The 8,622-nt window shown below is 36.3% G+C and overlaps 1 protein-coding gene across 1 annotated transcript in view; it reads left to right on the top strand.

Annotated features, from left to right (window-relative positions):
• The first annotated feature begins 2,929 nt into the window (after window positions 1–2,929).
• Window positions 2,930–8,622, top strand: part of RBBP8 (RB binding protein 8, endonuclease) — a 115,516-nt gene continuing 109,823 nt past the window's right edge. Inside the window, exon 1 of the mRNA XM_044243285.1 lies at window positions 2,930–3,114. The gene's annotated coding sequence lies outside the window, so the exon portion shown is untranslated. The remainder of the gene's footprint in view (window positions 3,115–8,622) is intronic.

The following is an 8,622-nucleotide window of genomic DNA, read 5'->3' as shown; positions in this document are numbered from 1 at the left end:
TTGTCTGCTATGTTACTCATTCTTTTTGATCCTTAAGAGCTCGTGCTATTTGGTTCTTTACTGCCATTTGAGTAGGACTTTCAAAAAATAATGGAAATAGGGCACCTGGGTGGCTCAGTCCATTAAGCATCTGCCTGAGACTCTGGTCTTGATCCTAGGAACCTGGGATCTAGTCCCATATCAGTTTCCCTGCTTAGCAGGGAGCCTGGTTCTCCCCTTCCCTCTGCCTACTGCTCCCCCTGCTTGTGTGCACGCGTTCTCTCCCTCTGTCAAATAAATAAAATCTTAAAAAAAAAAAAAAAATAGAGGAGAGCCTGGGTGGCTCAGTGAGTTACCTCTGCCTTCGGCTCAGGTCATGATCTTGGGGTCCTGGGATCTAGCCCCGTATTGGGCTGTCTGCTCAGGAGGGAGCCTGCTTCCCCCTCCCCCTCTGCCTGCCTGTCTGACTACTTGTGGTCTCTCTCTCTCTCTGCCAAATAAATAAATAAAACCTTTTTAAAAAATAATAGAAATAAGTCAAGCAGAGAGAGTCAATTATCATATGGTTTCACTTATTTGTGGAGCATAACAAATAGCATGGAGGACAAGGGGTGTTAGAGAGGAGTAGGGAATTTGGGTAAATTGGAAGGGGAGGTGAACCATGAGAGACTATGGACTCTGAAAAACAATCTGAGGGGTTTGAAGTGGCGGGGGGGTGGGAGGTTGGGGTACCAGGTGGTGGGTACTATAGAGGGCACGGCTTGCATGGAGCACTGGGTGTGGTGAAAAAATAATGAATAATGTTTTTCTGAAAATAAATAAATTGGAAAAAAAAAAGTGAAAAAAAATAATAGAAATAAACATTCACATGTTTAACTACCATATTTAACAAGTTTTACTTTTAGCTGACATTTTATGGGGCCTTTACTGATTTGGGATAATACCTCACATGAATTACAGTAGTTGAAGCTTTCAGTAGCTCTAGAGGATAGGTACTGTTATTTTCATTCACATTTTATAAGTAAAACAGATGTTTAATTCACGTGACAAAACTAATTTAAGGGAACAAAACTGGGACGGAAACCAACCAAGTCTTTCTGACTCCCAAAGTCCATTTTCCTAACCAATTAAGCAATCTTGTTAATTTATACACATTTCACTCTAGAGCATGGGTCAGCAAACTATAGCCTACTCATCAAACCCATCCTATCACCTGTTTTTATAAAGTTTTATTGCAATATAGCCGCACCCATTCTTTGACTATGGTTTATGTCTGCATTTGTGCTATAATGTCAGAGGTGAATAGTTGAAACAGACAATCTGTCCCACGAACCCTACATATTTATTCTTTAATCATTTGTGGAAAAACTTGCTGAAAATAACCTTATTACAAGTTTTGAGGTCATGGTGTCCTCTGGTACTTTTAAAGCTTTTATTACTGTATCAAATCAAAAACATTCTTTTTATTGTTCCCTCAACCTTTTGTTATCCTGCAGATAGTAATCTTTGGTCATGGTTAAAAAAGAAAGTCTCTAAACCAATCTCCTTTGTGAAGTCTTTCCCATACTCAATCATACTTGCTCCCTTTTCTGTGCTCCTACCTCAATTATTATAATTATAGTACTTAATGCAGTTTCATTCACATAATAGCTACCAGTTGTGATTCCTTAGGATCTAGCAAGTGCTGGGCCTGAGTAGATATTTACTTAATAAGCATTTACTAAATGCTTTCTAAGTGTCAGTGTTCTAGACACTGGTGATATAAAAGTAAATATAGCAACTTTTAATATAGAAGAGAGACTGAGCATGGAGTCTGGGCCCATGGTCCCTACCACAGCGGCAGCAGATCACCAGAGTGCTGAGGTACATTCAGACCTATGGAATCAGAATCTCTGGAGGTAAGTAAGGCCCAGTGATCTGTTCATAATCAGCACTTCAGGTGATACATAAGTAGGAAATTTTGAGAACCACTGCATCAGTAGATAGGAAAGGCTGTTTCTAAATGAGCAAATATTATGAGAAGAACTAATCTCACTTGATCCTTCTTAACACAACCAATTTCTGCCAAAATATGATCATCTGTTGTTTATTTCTTCCTTCCAAAAGATTACTAGGCATACTTAACTGAGAACTTGGACCTTGCTCCCTTCTCTTACTAAACTTCTCTTTTATACATTTTAACCCTGTACCTGGCACAGTTCCTGGCACATAGTAAGTATCAATGATTTGTGTTCAATTGTTGAATATCCAAGGTGTCCTAGCCTGTAGAAATAGGAGTTTTTCCAGCTTTAGACTGGAATGATATGAAGATCATTTGAGTACAAGGAAGATAACACACACAGGCAAACAACTGATCAACCTATACCTTGTTTTCCTCCCTCTAGAAATTCTTCCTTCTAGTTCTCAGGGCCACTACGTTGTGGGGAATATGAACCTCCCTCTCAAGGCTAAGCTAGACCAAGCAGAGCCAAGCGGACTTGTGGAAGAGGTCAGGCGTTATGGATTCTTCTTCATTGTAGATAATCTCTTTCTAGAGGCTTTAATCTGCAGAAAACCCTGGAGTACATTTTAAAAAGGATTACCTACCTCTGAGGCTGATAGATACTCAAGTATCTACAATGAGAGGTTTATAACAATGGACTTTTGCTATGCCTGACATAGATCTATCCCTCCCACTAGAACTCTGAATTATTTTGCTGGAGGCTACAACATTCTGAGTAGTTTGTCGGGAGTTGATGGGAGGTGGGGATAACTCACCCATACAAGCTTAGCAGAGCTGAGCCGCTGCAGCTTGTTGGGCTAGCCTTTGATGCAGACTGGTTGGACAGGTTCTGGGTCTACAGAAGAACCGGTCTGACTGGCCTGTTATGCCAACATATTCTGGTTTGATTCCATGTTCCACAGACGGTAGAAACCTGCCCAGCCAGTTAAATGAAAGGCATATTAGGTTATCCATTGCACACTGTATATAGCTTAGATGCAGCAGGACTCTTTCACATAGCAGTAGGGTCTAGCAAACTCTAGAGTGGCCCAGAGAGGTGGCTTCCTCTGATTTACGGTTAAAGTTCGTAGCTTCAGAAGTCAGAAGTGAAACGCTTTTGACCCAGAGCAGAGAGTTTCTAAATAAATTGAAAGGTAAGTTAACATGTTTTTTATATTCCTCAATTTCCTATGCACTTTTTAAAGGTTAAATTAAGAAATGTTTAAACAGATATCTATTTTTAATATGATAATACCTGGATTATACCTTTTCTGTAAAGTTGGTTAGATATTGTTTCATGATACACATAAGTTCATTGATTTGTTTAGATAAAGATTATTTGGTATAAAATACACTAGACTTTTGCTACACTTTTCTGTAAGTTGGGCATGGCTATAGTCATGAAGAATACTGGGTTGAATAATTTTGCTAAATATATTCACCTATTAATGATTCATCTTAAGCCATCTACTTCTTTGATAATATACTATTATGTTTTATAGGCTGTTGCTATATGGTAACAATTTTATATAGTAAATCTAATTGTGAATATGATAATAATTGCCTTTTTAAGGCATATTAAATAGTGTTGGCCTGCCTGGTGATCCTAAGTACATTACAAGAACAATTCACAGTAAGAATTGGGGAGTGTGAAAAACAAAGATTGTGGAATCTGGTAACTGATTAACTATTGGAGCTCAAAAGTACTCGCTGAGCTGAATAGAAAGGAATGAAGACAGGTTTTGTCATGCCTATGAGGTCCGAAAAACTTTTTAAGTTAAAGAATATTTGGATCTTCCCTTTATATTTTATTTTAAAATAATTATTTTACCCCTCTCTTCCACTGATGCAATTAATTTATTTTTAAGAAGTTTGTGTCATTTAAAATCAAAGTTACCAATCCCTTTTTATTTATTTTGGTTACCAAACTCCCCTCTTCATTATTAATATTGGATTGAATTAAATGCACATATCTTCCGGGCATCAATTAACATAGCAGCTGACATGTGAATTTATCTGGGAATTAAAATAACTTTTAAAACAGAATCATACTGAATACTTTCCTGTCAAGAGCTATTTGTAGGTCATTTTAATATGACTTTGTTTTAAACTGAGCAAGACTGATGCATCTTTTTCATTGTCCCTAGGGTCCTCACTTTGTCATGATGTTCAAACTCAAAGACTCTTAAGAGTTTCTTTAGGATGTTATTAAATAATTTTTTTAAGTGAAAAATAATGTTCAGATGAGATATCATTTTTTTGCAGGGAAGGTTTGGATGCTTTTCAGTCCCACTCAAAGGCAATTCTGCACAAAACTTCTGAAAATTCAGCTAAACTTCTAAAAAGCTAGGTAATGTTGAATCTGCATAAGGAATATGCTGATTCAGCAAACTGAAAGCAATTTTATTCAGCATAAACTGTATTCTGACTATTTTAGGGAGGAATCTGGATCAAAATTTTCTATCGGTTGAATGCTTCTCTTTTCAACTAGTTTTTGGGCAAGGTAGAGATATATGTCATTACAGTACACTTTGTGTTTCTGGTAAGTATGTTATATGTATTAATTTAAAAAATTTTAAACCATAGTGTGTTTAAAATACAGAGCTTACTGTTTAAAGATAAATTTAAGTGAGGATTCCAATTTATTTAGTGAGCATCTTTTATGTTTATGGTTTTGAGGAAAGCTATTTAGAAACTAGATATATATTTCATATAAAATATATGGGTAAAATTTCAAGCCTAAGTGCACTCTGGAGAGGGATTCTACAACTTTCATAAAGTAGAATTTTCAGTTTCAAATATATGAAAGTCCTATTAAATATAACCTTTGTGTATTTCCTGTAAATTGACCCCTTTAAAATACTGATGCATTGTGATGTTTTGTTAAGATTAAGGACATGTGGATTTATAAATCAAATTAGGAAGTTGTAAATGTATGTGTGCATATTTTATATAGCCCTACATTATCTGTGGGTCTGGGTCAAAAAGTTTTCTACTCACCTAAAAATCTCTTTATTCTTTAAAAGAAGTCACGGACACATTCCTTTGTCCTTATTCCTAGCCACTCAGTTTCGCACAATGACTCTTTTTGTCAACAATGCTAGCTTTCTTAACAACTGCAACCTCTTTCCTGCCTGAATTCTTCATGTGTTTCCTACAAAAAGCACTTAGAATCATGAAATTTTTAAGCTTAAAGAACTCTTAAAGAATAATTCATGCAGAAGCACCTAGGTGGCTTAGTCAGTTAAGCATCTGACGCTTGATCTCAGCTCAGGTCTTGATCTTAGGGCCATGAGTGCAAGCCCTACACTGGGCTCCTCACTGGGCCAGGAGCTTATTTGAAAATAAATAAGTAAATAATGCATCCAAGTTTTTATTCAGTTGAATAAAAAACCCCAAACGTAGTTAAATCACTACTCTTCTCTCTAAAGGTGGAACTGGGACCAGAACACACCAGTTTCCAGAATACCAGCCCAAACTAATATTTTTCACTATCCTACACTGAGTCATCTGAATATTACATTAAATCTAATCTACATTTTCTAAAAGAATTGTAAAAAGGTAAAATTATGGTATGTTATGAGTCTCTGCTGACTCATAAGCAATAAAAATGCTTATTTTCTTAGTACATATGCTTAGGATATAGTTTAGGATTTGCCTAAGAAGTTAGTACTTCTAAAATTTGGTTAGAGGGGCTCAGTCGGTAAGTGTCTGCCTTCAGCTCAGGTCATGCTCTCAGGGTCCTGGGACTGAGCCCCACACTGGGCTCTCCGCTCAGCGGCAAGTTTGCTTCTTCCTGTCCCTCTCCCTCTGTGATCTCTCTGGCTCTCACTCCCTCTCAAATAAATACATAAAATCCAAAAAATAAAATAAAATATTGTTAGAATTGGCAGGAAAGTTTCAATAAGGTTATAAAGACCAGAATTGCAAATGCAAAACCCATTTTAGAGGTAATAGAACATGTTTCTTAAGGGGTAAGACTCTTAATACAGTGCTTTGCACAGAAGTTCTCAAAAAATGTTTTAAATGTTTTTAACTTAAGAAATTCCAAAGAAATGGGGCCACAGAAACTTTGAGAACCAAAGGCTCAAAAATTCCACTTCTGATTCCTAGAACTAAACTTAATTCTCCTAATCCCCTTATTTTTTCACAGGTAAACTCCTACCTGAAGGATGCTTCTTAACTTTGGTAAATTCAGTTCCGCCCAAGTGGACTCTAAAAAATAATCACTTCATTTGTTTCTCATTTTTAAAATCAAGAGAAAAGGAAGTACACTGGAAAACATATGAGCTTTTGAGTCAAACTAAGATGAATATGAATACTGGCTGTTACAAACTAGCTTACCCTTGGGAATTAACTCTGAATTCTCTTTCCTCTGTCTGTAAGTTAAGGAAGCTAATACCATTCTCTCAGTTGTTGGGAGGACTAAATGAGATACTGTGCCTAAAACTCCTAGCATAGCCACTAGAACATGGTAGGTGCAACAAATGTCAATATCCTTCCCACCTCTTTAAAAGAACATATAATAAATTTCAGCAAATGGCTTAAGTGAGAGAAGTCAAAACTTAGCTTGGAATACATATTTTTTAAGAGAAATAACAACTAAATTAGCAAACTCGGAGGTATCAAGGAGGAAAGCCTTCTCCCGCACTATGGTGCTTCTAGCCAGACTCAGAATCAAACTGACATGAGACAGATTAACAGGGGAAAATCAAACTTAATAGTTGTTTGGGGAATCCACATGGACATGAAATTCCAAAGACAATGAGGCAACATGAAACTTATATGAGCAAGGAGAGGGGTAGGGTCTGATGATACAAAGTCGAGGAAGACCATTCCCAAGAAGGTGAAAGGAGGTGTTTGGAAAAATAAAGGTTGTCTTATTATGCAGATAGGTTCCTTAGGTAAAGGAGAATTGCCCTTTTTTTTCTTTTTTTTAAGTGGGCTCCTCACTTAATGTAGGGTTTGAACTCACAACCCTGAGATCAAGAGTTACATGATCTATTGACTGAACCAGCCAAGAACCCCTAAAATTTCAAATTTTAATCATCTATACCAAAGAAAGGAACTATAACATGGATAGTACAAATTATAGCTTAATTGTGCCTCACATCTAGGTTTTTCAAAGACAGTTCATATCTATTTGTATCTATTATTTTATATGACATCAGATTAGTTGGCCAAAGATTTCTATATGCTCTAAGACTTGTGTTCTTTCTAGTGCTAATTGAGTTATTTCTTCAGGGCTCTAGAATATGTTTCTTCCTCCAAAAGATTCTCTTCCAAATTAAATTTATTGTAGTATTAAATTATATTTTATTCTCTTGATAATAAATAATGATAGAGAGATTGAGTCCAAAATGTGTTTGGTATAAGAAGTAGGATGGACTAGGATTTAACATTTCCTAAAAGTAATACTAAATAAGGGATAAATTGATTAAGAGATGAAACCAATGAGCAAAGTTCACACATGAGATATTATGAAATGTTATATCGTGGGTCAAAAAGGAGTTCAGGGGGCACCTGGGTGGCTCAGTGGGTTAAAGCCTCTGCCTTCAGCTCAGGTCATGATCTCAGAGTCCTGGGATGGTGCCCCACATCAGGCTTTCTGCTCAGCGGGGAGCCTGCTTCCCCCTCTCTCTGCCTGCCTCTCTGCTTACTTGTAATCTGTCAAATAAATAAATAAAATCTTTAAAAAAAAAAAAAGGAGTTCACAATAGTGTGACAAAACCTTCTAAGAACTTGCCTACTAAAGTTGGGTCAAGGGGGTACCTGGTTGGCTCAGCTGGAAGAGCATGTAACTTTTGATCTTGGGGTCATGAGTTCAAGCCCCATGCTGAGTGTAAAGATTACTAAAAAAACAAAAAACAAAAACACTTAAAAATAAATAAACAAAGTTGGGTTGATGACACATCTCCCAAAGTGTAAATAAAAAGCAGGAAAAAGATTATGAATTGATGTTAGAACAAAAAAAAAAGATCTACTTACAACACAAACTGATCTTAGTGAGCTCTTACAATTAACTTTAATTTCCTGAGAGATTTTTTTAAAAAGATTTATTTATTTATTTGAAAGAAAGAAGGTACACATGCATAGGCATGAGCAGTGGGAAGAGGCAGAAGGAAAGAATGCCAAGCAGACTCCCTGCTGAGCACAGAGCCAAACAGAGGGGCTGGATCTCATGACTCCTCTGAGATCAGGGCCCCAAGATCACCACCGGAGACAAAACCAAGAGTCAGACACTTAGTGACTATGCCAGCCAGAAGCCCCAAATTGTTTTTCTCTTAAAGTAAAAAGCTTGTATATAGATGGTATACCTAAAGAAAAAATACCACTTCAACAATGTAGCCCACTAATTATATAACATTCTTATTAAAACTATTTTATTAGATACATAAACAATTTAGTTTTATTTGACTACTCATTAAATTAGTATTCAATTTGCCTATTTATTTTCATGCTTTTTGAATGGATATTACCATAAACAATTGAAAAGAAGACAGGGAATAACATAAACTTAAAATATATTTTTGAAATATTTCTTTATGGGGCGCCTGGTTGATTCAGTCAGTAGAGAACGCAACTCTTAATCTTGGGGTTGTGAGTTCAAGCCCCACATTGGACATAGAGCTTGCTTTTAAAAAAAGATAATTATTTTAAAT

Source organism: Neovison vison, chromosome 3 (assembly GCF_020171115.1).
Source record: "Neovison vison isolate M4711 chromosome 3, ASM_NN_V1, whole genome shotgun sequence".
Lineage (NCBI taxonomy): Eukaryota > Metazoa > Chordata > Mammalia > Carnivora > Mustelidae > Neogale > Neogale vison.
Note: the sequence above shows the minus strand (reverse complement) of the source record. Positions and strands in the feature narration are given on the sequence as shown.